The 27,525-nt window shown below is 42.2% G+C and overlaps 1 pseudogene; it reads right to left on the bottom strand.

Annotated features, from left to right (window-relative positions):
* LOC149142517 (oligouridylate-binding protein 1B pseudogene) overlaps nucleotides 1-20,941 on the bottom strand; it is a 28,966-nt pseudogene extending 8,025 nt beyond the window's left edge.
* Between the last annotated feature and the right edge of the window lie 6,584 nt (nucleotides 20,942-27,525).

Genomic DNA, 27,525 nt, shown 5'->3' with positions numbered 1-27,525 from the left:
TATGGGGGGATGCTAGAACCAAGTTTCTGCACCCCAGAGATGTCTGAGGGGTCGATTTAGTCTAACTATGAATACCTTCGTGCAGGTCACTTCGCGCACTGTCTTGACCTACGAGACCTTCACGATCTATTATAATAGACTTCGCGCAACCCTAACTAGGGGCTGAGGAGATTATGTGCTACTAAGGCAATGAGATGCGTTATTTCCCCACATTATACCATGGATCTTACTTATCTTCTTATAATTATTAGTTAACTTCGCATAAATAGATAGCTTATCTTATATTCACTTAATCAACACAATCATATATGTTCGCACATCATATAAACAACAGAAATCTAATTTATACCCAATACATTCAATGTAAAAAATAGTAAATAAATACATAGGAATGGTATAAAAATTCTCTTTATTAATGCTTCAATCAGTTATAGACTCAGCTTGCCCTGCACACTCAGTTGTAGGGGTCCGCGGTCTTAGTTGTGGACTACTAAGCTTATGCGCACTAAACTGCAGAGCCTTCCCCTACTCTACAACCCAAGACTCATCTATACACTTAGATAAGACTCAATTCTTCATCTATTACTTGCTTCCTTAAAACTTAGAGCCTCGCTCTATTTATACAATCCTATTCTCCGCGGACCATTGGTAGACCTCTAAAACTGACATTACATTACAAAAATGAGGGTGGACAACCCTATGACTCATTTACAAGCTTGTGCTCCTCGCTCATAAAACACAGAGTCTTTACATCAAATTTGGTCAAAATTTGGGCTTTAAGCCCCAAAACGTCCCTTGGGGGATCCCGCACCCAACAGGCCCCCAACACAAACATTGTGACTCACCCTCGAGTCACTCTGTCAGTGTGAAGATCTTCATGCAGAGACCTCCGAACTCTGCCCAAACTGCTGCAAGATCGGTAGCACACTAAGCAGTTGCCTGCTGTACCTCTTGCACGTGTTGTTCAGAGACTGCGGTATCTAAACTGCTTCCCTGTACCTAGTTACAGTCATGCACCTCCTTTCAGCTGCCTGGAGCACTAAGACTATGCTTCGGTTGGCTAGTCAGATAACCGGGCTACTCGTGTATGGCTTCAACCGATTTCCATTCACTTTTCCTGGGAAAGGTTCTCCATTTAACTTTACCAACTGCACCGCGCCTTCGTCTATGACCTCCTTAATAACATGCGATCCTAGCCAATGCATTCTCAATTTTCCTAGGAGTTTATAAAACTTACTATCATATAGTAACACCAAATCGTTCACCTTGAAGGTGCGTAACTTAATATGTCAATCATGACAAGAATTTTCACACTAGTTTTGTACTTGTTGGTGAAAGCTAGCCAAAAATGGTTCTTCCTTGAGTTCCTCCAACTGCACGAGCCTCTTCTCTAGGGCTATGTGTCCATCATACCTATGAGTGCTATTATGCGCAGACTAGGCACAATGTATTCAATCAACATTACAACTTCCACTTCATAGACCAGCCAGAAAGGTGTCTGCCCTGTTGTCACACGGAATCTGTCAAGGGTGCGGACACGACTGACCTTCCTAGAAGTCTAAGACATTCTAATGACAAACAAGACAAAATGGAGTGATCTTTCTCTAAATACACCTTTTACAACATGAAAACTACAAGTGTTTAGGCTTACCTTATTCCAAAACGCTGTTGTTGAAGTCCGTTCTTGACGATCCGGATGAGCTCCTCCTTCAAGTCAATTCCTGCAACCACAAACAATCAAACAATTACCAAGCACTTGCATTTCATATAATAAAACATATATTCAACATGCAGACCAAGGAACACATGAAATAACTCATTAACACAAGCTATTGAGAAAAATAAACCAGTTTGTATTAATAACGAAACAAAGAAACTCTTACAACCTGGCCTTGGTGTTGTGCAAGTTCCTCCCAGGGTCCATCAAGGGTTTTCCTCTACTTTGACAAAGCTCACCCTCTCCCAAGTAGAATCAAGTGAAGACAATCTCTCCTCACAAAGGCTCTAATGGAAGACCTAAATCCTGCAGCATTTACCCAAAGAAAATGTATAGCTCCAACCTCCTCTCCTTCTGGCTCAATGCCTTTATTTATAGTGCTGTAAAGAGGTTATTCAGGTCCACTATCAATGGGATCATCCCCCTCTATGGGTGGGATAGCTCCCTTATTGATGGGATAAGTTCCCCCTTAATAGAGATACATGAACCAACTGGAGGCGCATCCATTTCATCAAACCGACCTCTAGAATGTTCTAGAAGTAACCACAAGTAACTTTTTCAAGATAAAACTCGCGCATTTTGTCTTTTACAGAGGGACGCACCTGTCCCTTAACATACAGAGCATCCATGGACGCAGATTTTGTGAACAAGGTCCGCGTCCCCGCAGGTAAGACTAGAGAGAACCTGCGACCCCAGAGATAAACATGATTTTTACAAGACTTTCTCTCTTCTTTGAGTTTGAGATGGATAACAGAGGCATGAGACTTGCCTAAGAGGGTAGCATGACTGTTGATTTGAGCCATACTAACTGTAAGTAGTCAAGGTGACATTTTTTAGTGTAACAGATTGCCCCCTAAAGTGCGAAGCCTGGAATAGAATAGGGTTTTGTAATTCTAGGAAGGGTGAAGCGCTTTATCATTTCAAGGATTGCCTTGTGGATGGCCTGGTTGGAACCTGCAATTTTCAACACAAAATACATGGATAAGATTATATCATCACTGAGGTAGGCATTCCCATACTCAGATTCAAAACTTTAACTAATGGACTAACTATTCTGATACAGGAATGATCTTGCAGTACATCATTTTTATAGACTTTTGTAGACACAGTATGGACGCAGCCATCTGTTTATGATAAGTCTACATAGACAATGAATACAAAACTCCTCGCAGCCTGGATGGTAGAAACTAGATCCAGGGTCTTCACTTCTACTTCCCGAATTGGTACGATTCTAGCCATGTGATTAAATGATTCGATGTCGAACATGGTAGAAACCACTTGATTACCAGTCAATGATGTAAACTGTTAACAAGCGTGAGAGAAACCACCAGTAATGTCAATGGTCCTCAAAGTACCAAGCACAACCCGTGAAATGTGAATAGATGTTTTGATGTCGAACACTTCACGGAATCCTCTGATCGAAAGTCAACGATGTAAACTGACGTCAAAGGCGAGAAACCTGCCATTGATGCATGCAGACTTCAAGGTACTGTCGATTCCTAAGTCATCTTTCTAGATAATGTGTCGATGTCGATAGAAAGCGACCCGTTGCAGGCAAGCCCGCAACACGAAATCATTGTTCAAGTTGAAGAAATGTTGCTGTAAGGACTGACTCAGGGATGGTCAAATGGATGACAAGTATTTTGCAGATGAAAGTTTTGCTTGCAGACCTCTTGAAGACATAACGACACAACAGATGGTTTGGTGACGAATAACTCAAAGTTGATCCCTGAACCCGGTTAAAGATTTTCAAAGTGATTTGGTCAACTGTGAGGTAAAAGATTTCCCAACCCAGGTGAAATGAAAAAGTGTCGTGCTCAAGAGTGGTAATAAAGTTTCGTTTGAGACAAAAGGTGACAAATAGGTTCATTCTTCTCTCTTTTCCCCCACCATTTCTGGCAAGTACCTCTTTATTTTTAACAAGCTTGAGGAGGATAACATATGCTTGGTTATAAGACAATCTCTCCTCACAAAGGCTCTAATGGAAGACCTAAATCCTGCAGCATTTACCCAAAGAAAATGTATAGCTCCAACCTCCTCTCCTTCTGGCTCAATGCCTTTATTTATAGTGCTGTAAAGAGGTTATTCAGGTCCACTATCAATGGGATCATCCCCCTCTATGGGTGGGATAGCTCCCTTATTGATGGGATAAGTTCCCCCTTAATAGAGATACATGAACCAACTGGAGGCGCATCCATTTCATCAAACCGACCTCTAGAATGTTCTAGAAGTAACCACAAGTAACTTTTTCAAGATAAAACTCGCGCATTTTGCCTTTTACAGAGGGACGCACCTGTCCCTTAACATACAGAGCGTCCATGGACGCAGATTTTGTGAACATGGTCAGCGTCCCCGCAGGTAAGGCTAGAGAGAACCTGCGACCCCAGAGATAAACATAGTTTTTACAAGACTTTCTCTCTTCTTTGAGTTTGAGATGGATAACAGAGGCATGAGACTTGCCTAAGAGGGTAGCATGACTGTTGATTTGAGCCATACTAACTGTAAGTAGTCAAGGTGACATTTTTTAGTGTAACAGATTGCCCCCTAAAGTGCGAAGCCTGGAATAGAATAGGGTTTTGTAATTCTAGGAAGGGTGAAGCGCTTTATCATTTCAAGGATTGCCTTGTGGATGGCCTGGTTGGAACCTGCAATTTTCAACACAAAATACATGGATAAGATTATATCATCACTGAGGTAGGCATTCCCATACTCAGATTCAAAACTTTAACTAATGGACTAACTATTCTGATACAGGAATGATCTTGCAGTACATCATTTTTATAGACTTTTGTAGACACAGTATGGACGCAGCCATCTGTTTATGATTAGTCTACATAGACAATGAATACAAAACTCCTCGCAGCCTGGATGGTAGAAACTAGATCCAGGGTCTTCACTTCTACTTCCCGAATTGGTACGATTCTAGCCATGTGATTAAATGATTCGATGTCGAACATGGTAGAAACCACTTGATTACCAGTCAATGATGTAAACTGTTAACAAGCGTGAGAGAAACCACCAGTAATGTCAATGGTTCTCAAAGTACCAAGCACAACCCGTGAAATGTGAATAGATGTTTTGATGTCGAACACTTCACGGAATCCTCTGATCGAAAGTCAATGATGTAAACTGACGTCAAAGGCGAGAAACCTGCCATTGATGCATGCAGACTTCAAGGTACTGTCGATTCCTAAGTCATCTTTCTAGATAATGTGTCGATGTCGATAGAAAGCGACCCGTTGCAGGCAAGCCCGCAACACGAAATCATTGTTCAAGTTGAAGAAATGTTGCTGTAAGGACTGACTCAGGGATGGTCAAATGGATGACAAGTATTTTGCAGATGAAAGTTTTTGCTTGCAGACCTCTTGAACACATAACGACACAACAGATGGCTTGGTGACGAATAACTCAAAGTTAACCCCTGGAACCCGGTTAAAGACTTTCAAAGTGATTTGGTCAACTGTGAGGTAAAAGATTTCCCAACCCAGGTGAATGAAAAGTGTCGTGTTCAAGAGCGGTAATAAAGTTTCTTCTGAGACAAAAGGTGACAAATAGGTTCATTCTTCTCTTTTTTCCCCCACCATTTCTGGCAAGTACCTCTTTATTTTTAACAAGCTTGAGGAGGATAACATATGCTTGATTATAAGCTCATCCTTCGGACGAGTCCAACCTAGTTTAAATTCGAACCCTAGGAAGGAGTGGTTCGTTCCTGTTTGTAATTGAACAGGTCCTTTACTGTAAAAGTTTAACGAGCCCAGTATAGGAGAAACTCGGCGTTTTTCAATTTTAGAGAGTCTGAAAAAACTAAAGGAGACTCCACGTTGAACTTTTTCGTATATTTGTGTCCCTCAAGCCCGAAAAAGTATAAAATAATACCTGGGGGAACCGCTTGATCTTGCGACCAAGGAGTACTTTCATAATAGTGTCGTTAACCTGAAAAGTAAAAAGCGATCAAGGACACGTCGTTTTATTTCCTTATCGAGTTCGAAACGACAAAAACCCGGCAATCTTTTCCTGATTTTGCGGTCAGAAAAGAGCTAAAAGGGGACCGTCTTTTAATTCCGTTTTAACGAGTGAAAAAGAAACACTCGGCGATCTTTTCATGTTTTAGGAGTCAGAAAAGGGCTTAAAAGATGACTCTGAAATTTTGTTTGTGAAAAATTACAATTTCCCTCGAAATCCCTTCGTCCTGCACAAAAGCGACACATTACTCATACCTGTTTAAAATAGGCAAAAATACATTCAAAAACATCTTTTCATGGTAAAAAATGAACTAATTCATCCAAAAAACCTATAAAAAGACCTTTTACCATGTCATTTTTACCGTTTCACTGTTGAGGTTGAAAAAGGAGCTTTTGACAAGAAACTTCCCGTGGTTGCTGCGGAAAATCTGACCGTCGGAATCGAACGCCGCTTCACCGAGGTATTTTACACATCCCACTCTTCATTTTTATCCGTTTAGTTTTTTGTTTTTGGTCTCTGTTTCATTTTTTGGGGGGGTTTTGGGTTCAAAATGCGCCCCTCGGCGGACGCAGGTGCCCTTCGGGTGACCTGCGTCCCCCGACTTTTTCTCACACGGGAAAAAGGTCGGGGGACGCAGTCCGCCTTCAGGCGAGCTGCGTCCGGACGCCCTGTGCTACAAAGCCGGGGTGCGTCTTCCGCAAAGGGCGCATTTCAAAACCCCAACTCTCTCAAAAAACCACCAAATTTCTCAAATTAATTTCTAATTGACTCTTTTGATGTGCAGGACCTAAAACATGTTAGACTGGAGAGAGAGAGAGCACGTAGAGGACGATGAAGCTGCGATTAACCACCAACCCTCTCTGGATGCCTTAAGAACATGTGGATTGTACAAATATTGGACCATACCGGGCATGAGGGGCCAGGTAAGATTTTTGGAATGGCTGGTTGAGCGATGGAACGTTCAAGATCAATGTTTTTACATTGGAGGGCACCAGCTCGAGATAGAGCCCTCGGATGTATACTTTCTCACTGGCTTGCCAAACAGAGGTGAGCAACTCAACCTTGCGGGGACCAGGCCGGGTGGCCAATCCCTTGATGATCTCCGCGAGGAGTGGTGCAGACCAGGGACTCGCCATAAAAAAGGCGTGGAGATAAAGCACATCGCTCTGGCGGAACTTAGAGTTATTGCGTTTACGGTCACCAGGATTTGCGGCGCGGCCGCCTTGCACATTACCTCCGGATCCCAAATGCGGATGGCAGTTGACTGTTACCAAGGCACCATCTTCAACTGGTGCGAAGCTGTGTCGGCTCATATGAAGAGCCAACTAACCAAGGCAAAGAACGGACGACTAAAAACTTTTGGATATGGGCCTATAGTCGTGAGCTTTGCCTTGGAGAGAGTTCCTATGCTGATCCCTCAGCAACTCACTGTTGATGACTTGGGTCCTCGGGAGCCAAAGCTTGTTCGATGGGTTGCGGTGATGGCCCGGCATCCTGACGAGGGTGCTGCAGTGGTTCGATTCTCGGACAGTTACTTCGACTGGCTAGAGGGCCAGCTTTTTGTGATACAAGACTTTCCATATGCCGGAATGGATTTCAGAGGTGATCCGGACATGGTTCTTCCACAGGGAGAACAATGGGATGACAGAGGTACTTTCATTTTCACAAGTTTTCTAGTTATGTATTTTTTGTATTTTTTATATATATCGTCTCAAAACTAATAGTAAATCTTTCAAAATGCAGATGTTGGCCCACAGCGTCCAGCCAACCTCCGGCCTTATGATAGACTACATCCAGCTGCACCGGTACCGGCCCCACAGGATGCGACAGCAGAAGTACTAGCTGATTTGGAGCATGATCTAGAGCGTCTCACGGCAGATATACCTGAGACTACTATGGACGATATTCCTATGAGGCTTCAGCGCTTCGTAGTCGCGGTCCCTGGACCGTTTAGGAGATTTTTGCGTAAGGTAGCCCGCGCAGTGGTGTCGTACAGAGAGCACCACCAGTGATTGACTAGTCACTTTTGTAGTCACATGTGACATTTTTGACTTTTTGTACTATCATTTTGCCGATCATAAGGTGTGTTAAACCTATGATCGAAGACGATGTATATATTTTTGGACACACTTCTATCTATATCTATATATCACTATTACCGGCTTATCTTGTTTAACATGTATGATGAAATGTCTTTAAATTTACTTGCATGATTATTATAAATGTCTGTCCAACACTCGAGAAGCAATTGCATCTGCTAATGTATTCAAAGACCTTGGAATATGTTGATATTCAATGTAATCAAATTCACGTTCCAAGAGACGCACTCTCAAAAACAACCTTAATAACACAGGATTTCTAATGGCATAAACTCTATTAAGCTGTAATACAACAAGTTCAGAATCTAACCTCACTATCAAACGTCGAATTCCAAATGAAATAGATTCGGATAATAATTCAACCACTGCACTGTATTCTGCAATGTTATTCGTTGTTTGACCGAGGCTTACCCCATGCATAGAAACTAACTCGTCAGAGGGCGAATAGATAACCCAAGCTGCGGAAGAGATATTCCGTGTACTACGACAAGCACCATCAGCAAATCCAATGTATGTTTGGAGAGGCGTCGACATCTACAATATCAAGAGTAAAACCAAGATAAGCCAGAATAATGACGAAAAACCACACTTGCTAAGCTAAGCACACTGACTAAACTAACACACTTGCTAGCTAGAAAGAAAATCTAACCTATCTAAAAATTTCTCCATACCCATCATTTTAAGCATAATACCTCTTTAGGTAAAGTCCATTTCTGGGTTTACCCAAAGAGTCCCCATCAAAATCAACTAACTCATAAGCCCCTTTTGCTAGCTTTCGCTTTACAATGTAGGGCCCATGCCACATGGGAACGAATTTTCCAGCACCTAGCTTATCGTTAGCTTGATCATATAATAGTACTAGGTCTCCTTCCGAAAAACTTCGAGGGGTTACATTTTTATCGTACTGAGCTTTCATTCGTTTCGCGTGAGTCTCGATAGCTAAAGTAGCGTCACGTCGAGTCTCATCTAATTTAGCCAAGTATAACAACCGTTTCTCCTCTTCGGAAGTAGCTGGAAGTAATTCGACAGCCATTTGAAGTGATGGGATTTCGCACTCAATAGGTAACACAGCTTCTAAGCCATAAACTAGCTGAAAAGGGGTGAAACCTGTTGAATTTTTCACTGAAGTTCGATATGCCCATAGCGCCGAAAATAACATGTTATGCCAATTCGTTCGATGGATACCAATGATCCGTCGAATCATGACGACTAGAACTTTGTTGATTGACTCAACCAAACCGTTGGCTTGCGGATAATAAGGTGTAGAGCTATCGTGGCGCAAACCAAGCTGGCTTGTAAGCTCAGTCATCATGACATTTCGAAAATGGCTTCCATGGTCCGTAATGATTGCTTGTGGGACACCAAACCTAGTTATGATATGATTGAATACGAAAAGTGCAGCTGTCTTGCCGCTTGCGTCGAATGTAGGCATCGCCTCGGCCCACTTAGTAAAATAATCAACCGCAAGGATGATATACGCATGCCCCCCGGCCGAGTGAGGGTTACAAGTAATAAAGTCAATGCCCCATTTGGCGAATGGACCAGCGGCAATTATAGGGTGGAGAGGAGCAGGTGGAGCGCGCATCTTGCGATCAAACACTTGACAGTTGTGGCATTTTCTGACGGCAAGGATACAATCTTTAAACATAGACGGCCAGAAATAGCCAGCGCGCAACACCTTCTGAGCTGTGGCATACCCAGACATATGACCGCCACATGCTCCAGAGTGACAATCATTCAAAACTCTCTCAGCCTCATCGTGAGTTAAACAACGTCGAAAAACTAAGTCTGCCCCCAGGCGATAAAGTGTATCTCCAATAATTCTGTATTGCTGGGATTGAAACCGAATTTTTCGACGGTTTTCCTTGGAAGCTTCAGGCCGAAAGGTTTGGGTTTGGAGATAGATGATTATATCCCCATACCACGGATCTACAGTGCTAATAAGAAACAAAGATTCGTCCGCAATGGACTCCTCTGCCACAGTCTCTGTGTCAGCACTCGGGAAATCACACATCAATTCCGCGAAGACTAAAGATTTCTTAGACTTGGACTTCTCAAACTCCAAGTCGAACTCTTGCAGGATGACGATCCATTTAGAGTACTTGCCCCCTAGCAGTTGTTTTGTCAAGATATAAATCATAGGGTTGCAATCCGAAATAACAGTAGTTTTGCGGAGAAGAATGTAGTGACGAAAACGCTGGACAGCTTGAACGGCTGCCAGGGCCAATTTCTCCACATGTGAATATTTTAACTCAGTTGGATTTAAGGTTCTGCTAAGGTAATATATCACATGCTCTGCCTTGAATTCATCTTCTTGAACTAACACCATTCCAATGGTGGAATGCGAAGCTGCGAGGTATAAGAAGTAGTCCTGGTTGTAGTTGGGAGGATGCAATAACGGTGCATGGGTCAACGCGTGTTTTAATGCATCAAAAGATTGTTGAGCAATCTCGTCCCAAAAGAATTGTACGTTCTGTTTCAACAACCGTGTAAAACCTTTAGTGACCTCGGCGTAGTTAGGGATGAATCGGCGTAAAAAGTTCGCTTTCCCTTGCAAACTTTGGAGTTGGCGCAAACTCGAAGGAGGAGGCAATTGGATGATAGCCTCGACTTTCGAGGGATCGACGCGAATGCCGGTTTTGGAAACAACAAATCCCAGCAATCGACCTGTTTCTATACAGAAAACACACTTGTGGGGATTCAACCGAATTCGATAATGCCTACACCTCATAAAGATTGCTCGTAGGTGGACAAGGTGATCAGCTCGGTGTAAAGAATGAGCAGGCAAATCATCGAGATAGGGTTGCACAATGTGCTTGATGTCATGAAATGCATAAGACATGGCCCGTTGAAAAGTAGCACCGGCATTCTTAAGGCCAAAAGGTAATTTGCAATAAGCAAATGTCCCCCATGGACAAATGAATGCCGTTTTTGGTTGATCGGCAGGTAGAATATTGATTTGATTATAACCTGAGAAACCATCCATGAAGGAAAACATCTCACTTCCGGCACAATCATCAATAATTTGATCGATATAAGGCGTAGGATAGTTGTCTTTTGGACAAGCTCGATTGATATCCCTATAGTCGATACAGATTCTTATTGTTCCTTGTTTTTTATTGACGGGAACAATATTCGATACCCAATCCGTTAACGGGATCGGATAAATGAAACCTGCTTTCAACAGCTTTTCGACTTCTGCTTTAATTGCAGCCGCTTTTCGAGGGTGAATCTGACGCAACCGTTGCCGAATGGGTTTAGCATCCGGGTAGGTTTTGATTTCATGAACAACAATGGCAGGATCAATTCCCGGCATTTCCTCGTAAGACCAGGCAAACACGTCGCGGAATTCTTGGAATAGGGCCTTGTAAGTTTGGATTTCTTCTTCAGTACATGCGGCACCTATATGAATGTTCTCCTCGATTCCGGGCTTCACTGAAATATCAATGGGAATAGTACGAGAAATATTCCCTAAATTCAGCTCTGAATCAGAATGTTTCGTTGGATCCTGAGCGTCTTTGACATATTCAGCGGTAAAGATAGATGAAAAATCATTTTCAAATGCATCATCCTTAGGTAAAAACGAAGATCTGTGATGGAGATCTTCCCATGGTAGATCATCTACACTTAGGATTTCGCGAAGTTGTTCGTCAGATGACACTTCTTCGGGAAACGTTATCCGTTCTAAGGGTGAGGTGAAAAGTGACTCTTCACTGACCACATTCATTTGGTCGGTTGAATGAAAGTCGGTAAAAGACATAAGAGCTTCATAAGCAATCTCATACGGACTCAACGGCATAACATCACCGAGTGAGTCTAGCTCAGAGTCAGAGGGAACATACCAAGGATCATCATAAATAATGTTTTCTGACGTGATCATATGAATTGTTGCAAACGAAGGGTCTGCATTGAGTGGAGGGAGAGGAAAAGTTCCCAGTAAACCGGAATCCTTAACTAAACCTACACCAATGTCCCTATAAGGGATTGTCGTTTTACCAACATGCTGGATAGTTTCTAAAGAGGTTGGGTCGGATGAAAAGTATGTCAGCTGATCAATAGTCACGATCTTACCGTTATGTGGAAACTTAATGACTCTGAAGACCGATGAAACGACCGCTGTCATAGCATATGACCAACTTCGACCCAAAAGAAGGTTGTAGTCTAGAGGGGCATCAACCACTTCCACATCCAGACTAACGGTTTTACCTTCGACCCCTATAGGCAATTCTTGTAGAATACCAAACGGACGGAACCCACGGCCATCAAAGGCCTTAAGGATGGTGGGGGATTGGTTCAACGAAGGAGAACCAAGCGATCTCCAACATTGAATCGACATAATACACGTAGAAGCTCCCTCATCAATCACAGTCCGATGAATAGGCCTGTTTTTGACTATCACTGGAATTTGGAAAGCCATTTGATGGGGGAGACGCGGTGTACTACTTTCTAGATCAAAGATCATTAGGTTCGGGTCCTGAACATCGACAGCTCCAATAGCCGACAAAAGCAATTTTCGTTGCGCTGGACATGATTGCAGCACTTCGAGTGCCGACATTGCTGAAGGTGAAACAGCTAAGTCTTCAACAATGTTGTAATTCTGGGCTGCTCTCGCATGTGGATTGAAAGCAGACCTTCGAAGTACACCCTTGGCGGGCGGCTTAATCACTAAGTCTGGGTTAGGTTTTTCGATCTGTAGTGGATCGGAACCAGGAGCTGAGGTTGATGGGTTAGAGTGAGAAGATTCTGCTTCTTTACCATCAACAGGAGCCTTACTACCATAATCTTGCGATCGAGTCGCAATCCTGACATGAGACATCATCAAAATGGGTTCTTCACTGGCATTCGAAGAAGAACCTATCATCTTATTTTCCTGCTCGGGAAATGGATTCTTTAACACAGCAGGAGTGGGAGAACCTTTAACTATTTTCACTACCTCGGCCCGATGAGGGCAGTCTCTCGTAAAATGATCTTCTTCACAAATAAGACAAGGATAACGAGGTTTGCGCTTTTCGTCATTGGTTTCCGACTTTTCCGTTTTCTCCTTTGGAGCCTTGTCTGCTTTAGCCTTCTTCTTTCCTTTCTTCTTTCCACCGTTTTTGGATTTGGCCGTAGATGACTCTACAGCGTGAATGTCGGCGGTAAGTTCAGGAGGAGAAGACTCTCCTGTCGGAGAATCAGGCAAAGTGATAATTGGAGTATTGGAGGTCTTGGAAGACTTCTTCTTACTCTTCGTAGTCACGATACCGATCATACCATCAGCGGCATGAGATCCCGAAGGAGCAGCAGCGATTTGGTTTGACTTTGGAAGATCCGGAATTTTCTCGTGTAACGTACCCGACTGAGTGTAAACTAAGTCAAGGTATTGTGCCTGAGCAATGACTTGCTCCTCAGTAACTACTCCGGCCTTAGCTACATCTTCAGTAATTCTTGGTAATAATGATTTTACAAACCATTCAGCTAAAATTTGGTCCGGGATAAAAACTTTCACTAATCTTCTTCGACGTCTCCACTCATGGATGTGATCAGAAATGTACGTGGATGTCGATTGTTTTAGCGAAGTTAATAATTCTGTACCATTATCGTATCTGACTGGTAACTGAAAATGAGTTAAGAATGAAGTAGCTAACTGGCTAAAGTTGTAAAAAGAAGCCCGTGGCAACTCAATGTACCACTTGGCTGCGAGACCAATGAGTGTACGCTGGAAAAGACGTAAGCGGATAGAATCATCTGAGATGGAATTTGATGCACACCAGAGGTGGTAAGTCATCACGTGATTAGACGGATCCTCTCCAGACTTACCTTCGAACTTGGGTATATCGCTGGGCAACTTATTTGGCATTGGCGGCCAGAACGGAAGATATTGAATTGGATCGTTCGTTAGGCGCGTCAAGTCGGGTAAATCTAAAGTCGCAATAAACGGTAACTGCCGGTTAGGATCTCTAAAACTCTGAGTCACAATACCAGCCCCAGGAGGAGGATATCCAGGATAACTAGGAACAGGAGTCGCATTTGGGATATTATATCCTCCTGGAAAACCAGGATTAACCGGACCGTACTGGGGTTGCTGAGGTGGTTGATAAGTGTACCCAGGATACGGTTGATACTGGTAAACCGGTTGTTGGGCAGCTTGCCCAGGTTGATACTGTCCCTGGTACGGAGGTTGAACAAATTGAGGTTGAGTAGTAACAACCGTACTTGTACCAGGTTGGCCTGCAGGCATCTGGACTGTGGTTTGAACCGTGGGTCCAGACAACGGTACAGATGTCTGAGGAGCGGTTACAGGGACAGTAGAAACCGGAGCTGCCGATACTCCAGAAGTAAGCATGGTAGATGAAGCGGTAGTTGCTGCAGCCGTGTGAGGTGGAGTACTAGGTGCAATTGGCGGCTGAGTAACTACAGAAGTTACAGGGGTCTGAACACTTGACTGGACAGGTTGCGGTTGCTGGGGTGGACCAGGAACTGCAGGTTGTCCTGCTTGAGGTACCGACTGTATACTTGGTTGCGACATCTGTTGACCCTGTGACGGATCCCATGTTAACATTCCAGGGTATTGACTCGTAACAGGTTGAGGATACTGAGATCCATAGCCGTATTGAGGATAGGGTTGATAACTGTAAGGTGTAGTCCCATATGATTGCCCTTGAGGTGGTTGATAACCTTGACCAGGGTATTGACCCGTAGGTTGATAACCTTGAGGTAAATACGAATACTGGGGTTGACCTTGACCTTGAGGTTGGTATCCTTGAGGTTGATACCCTTGGGGTTGATACCCTTGGGGTTGCCATCCTTGAGGTTGCCATCCTTGAGGTTGATACTGATACTGAGGTTGACTTTGGGGTACATATTGAGGCTGGGGTTGATACCCTTGGGGTTGATACCCTTGAGGTTGCCCCCCAGTCACGAATGAAGTACCTTGAGGTTGCCCCCCAGGCATTAACGAAGGTTGCCCCCCAGGCGGTAATTGGCCACCTTGAGGTTGGTTAATGGGAGTTGAACCTGACATCATATAAACTTCACCTATACTCAATGGTACATTACCACTGTTTCCAACTAATAACCCATGATCAATGGGTTGAGGAGATGCTCCCGCAAAGGTACCAGAAAGTGATTGATACCCAGTAGGAACAGAAGGACCGCCATGTAAAAATGATTCAGGACTTTGTGAAAACACAGATGACTGACCAGACATATTTACAGGAGAATGAATTCCTCTAGGTGGAACCGGAGTACGAGGTGTAGAAAAACCTACTGAGTTGTCTAAAAAATTGGTTAATGCAAGGTACCAAGATTCACTTCTAGGAGGACTGTAAAAGATGGATTCACGCTCCCTTAGATCAAGGGTAATTAGATCTTCAGAATCAGAAACGCCTATTTCTTCCTCTGGAACAAGTTCTTCTATAGCAATTAATCCAACAGGAAGATTTTCGGTGATAATTCTTTCTATTCTTGGTGAATCAGGAACACTAGGAGTTGGAGTAACAGGTTCGGAAATTTCAGGTTCTTCGCCTGTTTCACTGGCAGATGAAAAACTACCAGCAAGCTCGGAAACTGTAACAGCTTCGGGATTGTAACCTGTTTCTAATCTTTGGTAATCTGGATGGACTACCAAAGAAGATTCTCCTTCTTCAGGTGAACCTACTCTACTGCCACTAGGAGTTACAAGGACCTTTAAACCCTCTAAATTACTGGGGTCGTCTCGAGGAGGTGAACCCCTAAGTTCACGGGATCTTCTCAACAATTCGGCCACAGAAACAACTTCAGGAGACTGGCCCGCAATGCGACGGGACCTTCTCGGTAATTCCGCCACAATTAAAGATTTTAACTACAACACACGAAAACAAAGTAAAAAATTTCAAATCAAACCACCTAAAGTCTTCTAAAGAACCAATCAAATTTGAAGCACACGCCTAAATAATCTAGAGCGTCAAACCACACACAAACAGTAGTCTTCCGGACCAAAAGCGCTAGTTGGTGATTAGGCCCAACCTCGCAGGATTCAGTACAGAAATAGTGGGTGGAACAGTTACCCCGGCAACCTGCTTAATGAATAGACTGGACCAAGTTCCTCCACTTTAACCGTCTCGAAGTGAAGCGAACCCCCCAGAAAATCCAAGTGAGTATAACCGACGTCTGCTCCAGGTACAGTGGGACCTTCCCTCCACCGTCACCTTGGGTAGAATCCTAGATATTATGGCCACTAAGGTTACCAATCACAACAATTACACCTGGGGGAACAGTCTAAACTCCGACAGCACGCAAGGGCAGAGTAGCAAGCTCCAATCCCCTTACCGGCTCCTTGACAACAATCCAAGGTTTACCGATAAGTGACCCCTGGCTCCTCGACAATGGTTAATCCGAGGTTTACCGTTTGTAATACGTACTGCCTGGCGTCGTTCCCAACGAGGGAGGAATGATCCCCTCACTGGTTCGGACACGAGCTCGTGTTTCTCCTTTAAGAGGAGCTTTCCCAGAATGTAACTGAAACAATTGGATTTGTTCTACTCAAGATAGACTATCTGTTTGGTTTTGTAGTCTTGGAGAGTTAAGTACTCACCTACTCCAAGACCCTAGCCTAAGCTATGTTGGTGCTTCAGAGCCCTAGAAAAATAAAGATTACTAGATTGATTTTAATTTAAGCGTTACTTTTAAGGTTGTTTCTTAAGTCAAAAGGTGATGGAAGTGAAACTAGTGGTGTGTTGACTCGACTCGAAACCACTACAAAATGCACCTAAAATGATTTATCCACTACTTTACTTTTTCGATGAATTGCTTAACTAAAAAGTTGAGAGAATGCAATCTTTATAAAAGCAACTTCTTAATTGAAGACAATCAAAGAAACAATTCGTTTTTCTTTTCCAAGCATAAAAACATAACTTCTCTTTACATGCACGAAAAAACTCTTTTCTTCTTTTGAAAACAAAAAGCTACTTGAAACAAGACTTTTTAAGAAGATGTTTTTGTATTTTTCTTTTAATAAAGCAAGTAAATCTAATATAACCAAAAATCAATCTTAACAACTCTTAAAATCTATGAAAATGCACTCATAAGCAAACTAAAAGCAAATTTACTCTAAGCAATCTTAACGAGGCCAAAACTAACAATGATTATTTCTAAGGTGTTTTACTTGATCACAATCAAATCAAGGACTAGCTTATTGCAGAACCAAAAACTAGTCAAAACAAAATTCTAATCTTTTTGTCCTTTTTGAAAATGGAAATCAATACTTTAAAAACAAGCAATGCGAAATTTGACCCAAAACAACTCAAATGACAAGTTGCTCAAACAAGGAGACTTTACGACAGGCTCAACTTCTAAGAAGGTTGACTAACCAGAGATATCTAAGGCTGGACAACTTTCTACTATCAAAGTCACTACAAAGCCTTTCCAAAAATCAAACCCTAGGTCTAAACTTCGTTGAAAACCACTAAAACACTCAAAGCTCACAAAACTAGTTCAGGTGAGAATTCTTGACAGGGTACTAAAGGATCTGGGCAGAAAACACTAAGGAAAAACAAAATCTAAAAGTAATTTAAAGCAAAAATGGAATTTTCTTAACTTTTACAGGAAGACGCAGGCCACCCGTTGTCACAGGTGCGGCCCCGCACTGTGCAGTCGACAACAGCGCGTCCAAGGACGCACTGTGCAGCACACAGAGACTGCATCCTTCTGGAAAAAGGAAGAAAAACTAAAGCCAACTAAATCTACAGCTAAGCCACCCAAATACTAATTCTCACAGTCAAAAACCAAAAAAAAAAAATGATTTTCTCAAAGCAAAGTTCATATAAAGGAAAAGACTCTCTCATTAATGGATTCCCCAGTGGAGTCGCCAATTTGTCACACGGAATCTGTCAAGGGTGCGGACACGACTGACCTTCCTAGAAGTCTAAGACATTCTAATGACAAACAAGACAAAATGGAGTGATCTTTCTCTAAATACACCTTTTACAACATGAAAACTACAAGTGTTTAGGCTTACCTTATTCCAAAACGCTGTTGTTGAAGTCCGTTCTTGACGATCCGGATGAGCTCCTCCTTCAAGTCAATTCCTGCAACCACAAACAATCAAACAATTACCAAGCACTTGCATTTCATATAATAAAACATATATTCAACATGCAGACCAAGGAACACATGAAATAACTCATTAACACAAGCTATTGAGAAAAATAAACCAGTTTGTATTAATAACGAAACAAAGAAACTCTTACAACCTGGCCTTGGTGTTGTGCAAGTTCCTCCCAGGGTCCATCAAGGGTTTTCCTCTACTTTGACAAAGCTCACCCTCTCCCAAGTAGAATCAATTGAAGACAATCTCTCCTCACAAAGGCTCTAATGGAAGACCTAAATCCTGCAGCATTTACCCAAAGAAAATGTATAGCTCCAACCTCCTCTCCTTCTGGCTCAATGCCTTTATTTATAGTGCTGTAAAGAGGTTATTCAGGTCCACTATCAATGGAATCATCCCCCTCTATGGGTGGGATAGCTCCCTTATTGATGGGATAAGTTCCCCCTTAATAGAGATACATGAACCAACTGGAGGCGCATCCATTTCATCAAACCGACCTCTAGAATGTTCTAGAAGTAACCACAAGTAACTTTTTCAAGATAAAACTCGCGCATTTTGTCTTTTACAGAGGGACGCACCTGTCCCTTAACATACAGAGCGTCCATGGACGCAGATTTTGTGAACAAGGTCCGCGTCCCCGCAGGTAAGACTAGAGAGAACCTGCGACCCCAGAGATAAACATGATTTTTACAAGACTTTCTCTCTTCTTTGAGTTTGAGATGGATAACAGAGGCATGAGACTTGCCTAAGAGGGTAGCATGACTGTTGATTTGAGCCATACTAACTGTAAGTAGTCAAGGTGACATTTTTTAGTGTAACACCTGTTAGTTTCTTGCATGTCATCCTATAAGCCCATAATATTGTAGGTACACGTAGGTCCCAATCACTTCACTGCGCATTGCATACTTTGGTCAACGCAGTCTGCATTACTTTGTTAAATGCTTCTACTATTCCATTGGCTTGTACGTGATACAGTGTGCTTTTCTAATGATACACCTGAAACTCTTTTGTCAGCGCACTGATCATCTCATTCAAAAAATGTGTACTACAGTCACTCATTAAGATCTTCAAACATCCAAATCATGTCAATACATGTTCAAACACAAACTTTGCAGTTGTGGCAGCTATGCAATATTTTACCGGTTGCATTTTTTCCTAACGAGTCAAGTACTCTATCGCAGTGATAATATATCTCACGCCCATTTCTCCTTGATGTTTGATAGGTACTACGAAGAAGATGACCCACTTTTCAAAGGGTTGCAGTGTAATTTGCAGATTCAAAGGCATCTTGTCCCTCTGCGATGGTTTACCTATTCTTTGACATACATCACAAGCCTTGCAATGTGCTTTTGAATCCTGATGAAGGGTCAACCACCACAACCCTGCGTGGAGAATCTTCTGCGCGGTCGCTCTCCCTACATAATGTCCTCCCACAATGCCCCCATGAGCGTCCATGAGGATATTTCTTTGTTCAAATTCAGGTACATACCTTCACAGTATCTCATCATTGCCCATCTTATATAGGTGCCCCGCAATGACAAAGAAATCCGTCATGCGCACCACTAATTCTTTCTTCTACTGGATGGAGTACTCTTTTGGTGCAGTTCCAGTCCTAAGAAAGTGGATTATATCTTCAAAATGTCCATCCACTATGCGCACAGCAAAGAGCTGTGTGTCAGGTAATCCTTCCTCCAGACTAGTAGGCTCCTCTCCTGTCTCAATGTGTGACAAGTGATCCAGTCTTGCGTTCAATCATCCAGGTTTCAAAACAACTTCAAAATCATATTCTTGGAACAGTAAAATCCATCTACATATGTTCCCCCCCAACACAGGCTAATTGACCAGGTATTTCAACACGGAATCATCTATATACATTTTGAAGTGTCCCCCTAGCAAGTAGTGTTGATATTTCTAGAGTGCATACACCATAGCCGGTCCCTCACATTCAGTGGTGGAATAGTTCTTTTCTTCTTTAGACAATCTGTGACTCGTGAACATGATAGGGTGGTCTAAGCCCTCTCCACCATCCTATGTTAGTACCGCTCCCAACGTTATACACAATGCGCCAACGTGGACATGAAACTCCTTGTCCCAGTTCTGGAAGACCAGGATCAGCGCAGTGACCATCTTTTCTTTCAATACATCCAGGTTTTTCGTATAGTCATCCTTCTAGAAGAATGTGACATATTTTGTCAACAGATTTTCCATTAGTGCGGTGATGTGGACATATCTTTTTATGAACTTCCTATAGTACCTCGTATGTCCCAGAGTAGCGCGTAGCTATTTCACACTTCGCGGTGTTTCCAAATTTAGAATCACCACAATATTCGTGTGATCTACCATCAAACCCTGTCTGCAAACCACATGGCCCAACAGGTTCCTAAAAGGGACAAGGAACATACACTTCTTGAGGTTAAGCGCGATTTGGTATCTTTAGCAGGTATCCATCATCAAGCGTAGGCTAGCTACATGGTGGTTAACTAGCCCAAATACAGTCCAATCATCAAAATAAACCTCCAAGAACTTATGAATATATTCCTTGAATGTTACAACCACCACGCGTGAGAAGATGGCTGGTGCATTCTTCAACCCAAATGGCATGACAGTGTATTGAAAGAAACCCCACTCAGTCAGGAAGGTTGTCTTGCTCCTATCCTCTGGCACGATTCTAATTTGGTGGTACCCTGAGAACCCATCAATGAAAGAATATGCTTCCTACCCACTGACATTGTCCAACACCTCATCTATGAACGGAGTTGGGAATGGATCATGCACACAAGCCTCATTCAATTTCCCAAGATCCACGCATATTCTTATTTCATCCTTCTGATTCTTTCCTTGCACCACCATTGGACTTACCCAATCAGATTCTTCCACCGACTCAATAATTCCTATTGTGAGCATTTTGTCTAGTTCTACGCAAACCTTCTCCTTATATTTGTGATTTAAGCGGTAAGGCCTTTGTTTAACTAGCTTCGCGTCGGGCTTTAATGTGATCCTCGTCATTCCGAAAACTTTGATGATTCCCTTAAACTCTGTAAACTTGGTCAGGAATATGTCCTGGTACTCGCGGAGTAACGCAGTGACCTTATCCATTGTTGCATCATCCCACTAGTCACTGAGCATTGCAAACTTAGGTTTGGCTTTCGTACCAATGTTCACCTGCTTCGTTTTACCTGCGCGGTTATGTCAAGGTTCTCAATCTGTCGTCCTTGAACCTTGCGATGGCCTTCTATTTTGGGAATGTCAATTTTCTGCAGATCTTTGTCTTCTTCTTCAGTACTTAGATTATAACATTCCTACGCGCAGCTCAATTGAGTAGCCCATTCAAGCTGAATTGATTCTACTGTCTCCTGTGGTACGCAGAAGATAGCTACTTTTACCTCTTGTACTGCTTCATCAACATTGTCCCACCATCTATCCTCAAAACTGAAGGTCATCATGAACCCTTCACGTAGGATATCCCATTAACCTATCCCATGGCAGAGCTCTATCTTTATATACCAATTCATGGGTATAACATCTAGGGTATGACAGAACAGGTGCACCCACTCAGGTTGTGGCTTTTCTCCATAGACCTTCGTCCACTTGGCCAGGTGTGTGCGTGGATCATCCTGTCCATCATACTTGTCTGTTAGTCGCATCTTAGGCTTCCCAAATTATGTGCGCATCATTCTCCTACATTCACGCCAGTCCTCAAAGCTCCCTTTGTGTGTACCTCACCATCTCGTGGGCGTAGCGTGGAGTAACCAATTCAAGGCCTAGAGACGTTGCTTTTTTGGCACCTACCTTTCAAACTTATCTAGGAAAGTATCTACCTCACTTAACCCATAATAAGTAGGTAGATCCCTTACTTCTGTTGATATGTAGTGTAGCGATCTTGACATCATATTACAGTTCAACGTGGTTACCTCGTGTAACTGATTCTGCCATCGCTCTAACTCCTCATCAGAATCCCACGTATAGGAGCTTTGACGCTCCTATGAGATATGTCCGTCTGTAGTGGGATTTACCCAATCTTGCTCTCACACAATTATTTTGTAGATGCAGTCCAAATCATTGTCACTTTCATAGTCACGCAACGACTCTGTATAGTGCAATCCTTTCACAGGATCCAAAGGTATAACTACAGGCAAATACTTCTTTCCAAAAATCATCTTGCGCTTCTTTAGATTAATAACCCCATTCATGTGAGTGGCCCAATCAATTCCTAAGAGCGCGAGGTAGGGATCGTTGTCATAAAAAATCTATATTACTTCAAATTCTGCTAGCACGATCACTACCTCAATATCCACAGTGATTCCCTATAATCGCCCCATAGGTATTATCTTTTGCTGGTTCGCCATTCACAGCTGAATAGGAGACCATTGCAGCGTAGGCCTCCCCACGCACTCCCATGTCTACTTCAGCAGAACCTTCACATCTGATCCTAAATCTAGAATTACTTGGTCCATCTCATATTCTCCTATCTACGTGGTTAACCTCATTTCTCTTCCCATCCTTGTCATATGCTTTCCAATCTTTCGGACTATGCGCGGTTCTCCTAGCGTGGTCCCATTGAATTTGTTAATGAGTTCCTACAATCCTTTTATAGCCTTACTATCATGCAGAGCTTCATCCATGTTTCCAGGAACGTCTTAAGCATAGATGGATCCATTTCCGGCTCTGGTATATCTTTGCTTCCTGAACTGGAGGCATTAGCGAAGCTCTTCTTAGCTTCCATGAAGGTTTCCTTAGCACGCTCCAAATCAAACTCTGCTTCTTTCATCATAGCCTTGCAAATCCAAGTACTATCTTCGAGTTGTTTTCCTTTATCATCTCCCATTGTGATTCCACTTCAGAGCACAATATTCAAATTTGGACCTTCCTCAGATAGCTCAGACCTCATCATTTACAGGTTTTGAGTCAGGGGAGGTGGTAGCGCTCCCTTGTTGTGTATCCTAGCTATCAGCGTAGGAAAATCTTCTGCCTCATGATCAAACAATATAAAATACAAACATGATGGACACATCGGGTTCATACAATCATGGGCCTAATGTCTTGGCCCTCCGCAATTGTAGAATATTAGTTTTCCGCGACCTCTTCTAGGTCCTCCTCGGCCTCTGCCTCATCCACACCCCTAAAATCATGTTTGCACCACTCCTGCATTCGAGTCTAGGGGTTGTGTTTCAGCCTGAACCCTATAGGTGGGAGTTCTATCCATCATCAACTCATAGCTTCTACAAGTGCTCTCATTGTGTCCAAGCGATCTAAAAAAATTATAGAACAATTGCTTCGAATTTTGATTATACTTCTGTAACAAATGGCAATTGTCCGTAGCATGCTTTCCACCTATTTGACAAATCGCACACCACAAATTAGGTGTCACGCTAGGTCCTGCTTGTGCATTCGGCCTTAATGGCATTGATACTCCTCCCGTGACGTAAATCGAGAACATCGGCAGTGGTCCCTATCATGACCTTGACCCTTGCCTTTTTCGCACCATACCTCTTTGCATACTTCTAGTTGAGTTGTCCTATCCTGTTTTAGACTCTGCATCTCAAGGCATAAGTTTTTCAACTGCATGTGGATCTACTAAACTCCCAAGTTTGGATCCTGCATCAATGTCTCATGCAGCCTCATATTGATTTGTAAGGCCTCTGCCTGAGTTGTTAACTTCTGCTACAATAGCGTGCTCCTTAGATGTGGCATTAGCAATGCTACAAACCATTCGCGGTGTTGTCCATTCATCAGATTCATGTTAGCTTTGTGAATCCTACACTTCAACCTTTGATCCAACTCCCAAGGATTTTTTCTTTGTAGCATCATGATTTCTTTGAACCCAATGATCGACTATGCTTCAGACTTCGGCCTGCTAAATTTCGTATTTAATGCAATTTGGATATCTACAATTCCCACATTCGGATTTTCATTAGAATGCTTAATATACCAAGTCAGCAAGCGGTCTTGTAGTTCGCTAACCAGTGTCGCTTTCTTTATATTATCATCTATAACCCCTTGCACTTCCCATACGACTCTTATCACTAGCCAAAACTAGTTTGGATCTTCATTTCATACTCCCTTGAACACATGCAACTTTATCATGGTTACCATATTTACTTGTAGTGGTGGCGGAGGTGGTATGGGTGAAGATGGAGGTGAAGGTGGTGAAGCTAGTGGCAGTGTGGGTGGGGGCGGTATGCGTGGAATTCTTTGCCCTGTCAGATGGATTGCACTTTGTAGAGAGACCTTCGTGAGCTTTTTCTCGTCTCCTCACATAGGTGAAATCAAACGGCTATTCTCTGGTCCCTTACTTCCTTCGTTTCTGTAGGTTTTTCCACTTCGCGTAGCTCCGAACATTAAGGTAATTGCATAACCCTCTTTTCACACAATAGCATTTTAATCCAAGTATTCAGAGACTTTACGTACTTACCTCATGGTCCTTTGAGAAAGCATCGCTCTGCCTCGCTATAGCTGATTGAAGTATCTACCGCAAACTCAGTAATGGACCCTCCTATAATCCAATCGAGCCAGTGATCAATAGTGCGCATGATCTTATCCTCCGATGGTTCCAATCTACGCACCAACGTTGAGGTCCACACAATAATGTTGTTGAGCTTCCCTCTTCCTTGGCTATCTGCTATCTTCACGATCCACTCGTACAACTCAGTAGGGAAAAATATGAAAAAGATCTCATGGATTTCTATGTACAAGTAGCAATTTAACCACTCTTCTTTTGTGAGTCACGGATTCTTGTTCTCCTGCGCCGCGAACTCATGAATCCTCTTGTCTAACCAACCTTGAATTTCCTTCTTAGTTGGATTCTAGTGATACGACATCAGACATCTCTATGCAGATTCCGGTCCCGGGAATGGAACCATTTGTTAGCTTGAGTGGGCCTGACCCAGGTTTAGAGTTAATTAGCCAAACTAATCCCTACACTACTGGCCCTTTCTGCAATCCACGGACTGAGGTCTCACCCGAAGTAGTATGGAGGTATGCTAGAACCAAGTTTCTGCACCCTTCAGATATTTGAGGGGTCGATTTAGTCCAATTGTGAATACTTATTGCAAGTCACTTTGCGTACTGTCATGACCTGCGAGACCTTCGTGATCTGTTATAGCAACCTTCGCGTAGCCCTAACCAAGGGCTGAGGGGCTTTCATGATGCTAAGGCAATGATTTTCACTATTTCCCCATGTTATACCATGGATCTTACTTATCTTCTTATAACTGTTAGTTAATTTCGAATAAATAGATACTTTATCTTATATTCACTTAATCAACACAATCATATATGTTCGTGCATCATATAAACAATAGAAATGTAATTCATACCCAATACATTCGATGCATAAAATAGTAAACAAATACATAGGAATGGTATACAAATTATATTTATTAATGCTTCAATTCGTTATAGACTCAACCTGCCCTACCCACTCAGCTGTAGGGGTCCGCGCACTTAGCTACAGACTACTAGGCCTCTGTACACTCAGTTGTAGAGCCTTCTCCTACTCTACGACCAAGAATCATCTCTACACTTAGATAAGATTGAATTCTCCATCTATTCCTTTCTTCCTTACAACTTAGAGCCTCACTCTATTTATAAAATCCCATGGTCCGCAAACCATGGGTAGATCTCTAAAGTTGACATTACATTACAAAAATGAGGGCAGACAATGCTATGACTCATTTACAAGCTCGTGCTCCATGCCCACAAAACGCAGAGTCTTTACATCGGATTTAGTCGAAATCTGAGCTTTAAGCCCCAAAACTTCCCTTGGGGGATCCCACGCCCAACAATGCAAGAAAAAAGTGTGTTCATTAAACCAATAAAGGGTTGGCCATTGACTAGCAGGTGCCCCAGTTGTTTTCTTGTCTAGATTGTCTATATCATTATGAACAAGAAAAAATGCAATTGTACCTAGATTAATAACTCAATTTTTATGTGTATTCATTAGAGACCAATGTCTTGGAATACCATGCCTTCCCCCAAGAAACCTTCCCACAACAAAACCTCTACCCCAAAGCCTTCATATGGTCAGCCCAACCGCTAAGTCACATTAATGGTTGGATTGAAGGTTGTTTACTAGGATGGTATTTTGTCCACCAAACAATTCTTTACACCATACTATGATGGATCTAGAAACCTCTTCATGAAGGCGTTTTCTTGAAAAGTTGATATTGATGGCAGTTGTGTCCTTAGAAATTAGTAGGAAATTTAAAGATCTTTGAGCTACACCTTTATGACCCTTAACTTGTTTTTCATTCTTTCCTCTGTGCCCATTCTGCTCCATCTATTTACATATGTGGGTTGTCAAACCATGATGACATTGTTTAACATTATGTTATGTCTTTAACTAAATATACTATGTATACTATCTATACTAACCTAAAGCTATAAAAACCAATTTCTTTATCCTAACAATTCTCCAAACCTAAAATTTCTTTTTAAATAAAATAATTCATTTTTATAATTTAAATATTCAATTAAATCACATACCATATAACATATTCTTTCTTCTATGCTACCACCTTATGGCATTTCCTTTGTAACATGTGGTGCAATTGCTAGTATAGCTCCCTAAGAAGTCTTACTTCAATTGATCATTTAGCCTTCATCACTCTACTTCTCAACTATATCAGCTAACTTGACTAGACATGCTTTGTCCAACAATGATTCTTAACAACAATGAATTGATACAGAGGACTATCTAGAGTTCCATGCACCCCCTTTTAAGAGTAAAAGCTTCAGGTGAGATGCACCTCCCATCAAAGCCAAAGGCACTGCAATTTGTACTCAATTGTAGTTGTCACTCTCCCTGTGCCATGCAACTGCCTTTTCTGCACTTCACAGTTCTCACCACTGATTCTATTGTTCCATCTTTCTGTTGCTTCAACATCAATGTCATTGCAAGATCATTTACATAGAATAATTGTTATGCACCTCATTAACTCCTTCCGTGCTCTATTCTTCTTCTCTTGTCATACTTTTTCCACTGCCATTTCTTAAATAGTTTCTCTGTTCTTAAAACCATCAACAAGATTTGCTTACAGACTTTCTTTTAGGATCAATGAAATCTACTGCAGTGATGAAGGACCCTTACTAATTTCTTGCAAAGATTTCCATACCTCTAATAATAACAATAAAGTCTAATGTTACTGCTGCACATAATCTAGGGTACACACCATTGTTTGTTGTTGTGTCAAGGGTTACTGTGCAATCATCGTTGTCTTAACTATCATTGACACTTCACTATCACTGTTATAACACTATATAGTATGTCACTATGCTACATCTAATACATCATACCATCATAAATTATTGTCAGATAGAAGGTTACTACAGTCACCCTCCTGAGTCACTGTCATGCTAATGTTTTTCTGCTACTGTAACAACTTGCAATATATATAAGGTCAACTGTTTAAATTGTTGCACATTTTCAAAACATATCCAAACATTGAATGCTATTACTCTTCAAAATATTCATTTCGGATAAAGTCTGTAACACTTTAAGGTTTCTCAAAATGTATGCTCTAATGTGTGTGACAACGAAAACACTATCAAATCACTGTCTTATATAAGAAAAATGTTATTGCCATGTCACATACCTTATAAAACTTGCCCATAAAGAAAATTTGTATGAGGGATTCTGACACCAACATATGTAGTTGTCAAGTATTTTCTTTGTTGCTTAT

Source organism: Pinus tabuliformis, chromosome X (assembly GCF_031772625.1).
Source record: "Pinus tabuliformis cultivar Carrire ecotype Pingquan chromosome X, CPIR1, whole genome shotgun sequence".
In the NCBI taxonomy this organism is placed as follows: Eukaryota; Viridiplantae; Streptophyta; class Pinopsida; order Pinales; family Pinaceae; genus Pinus; species Pinus tabuliformis.
This window is presented reverse-complemented; position numbering and strand designations above follow the sequence as displayed.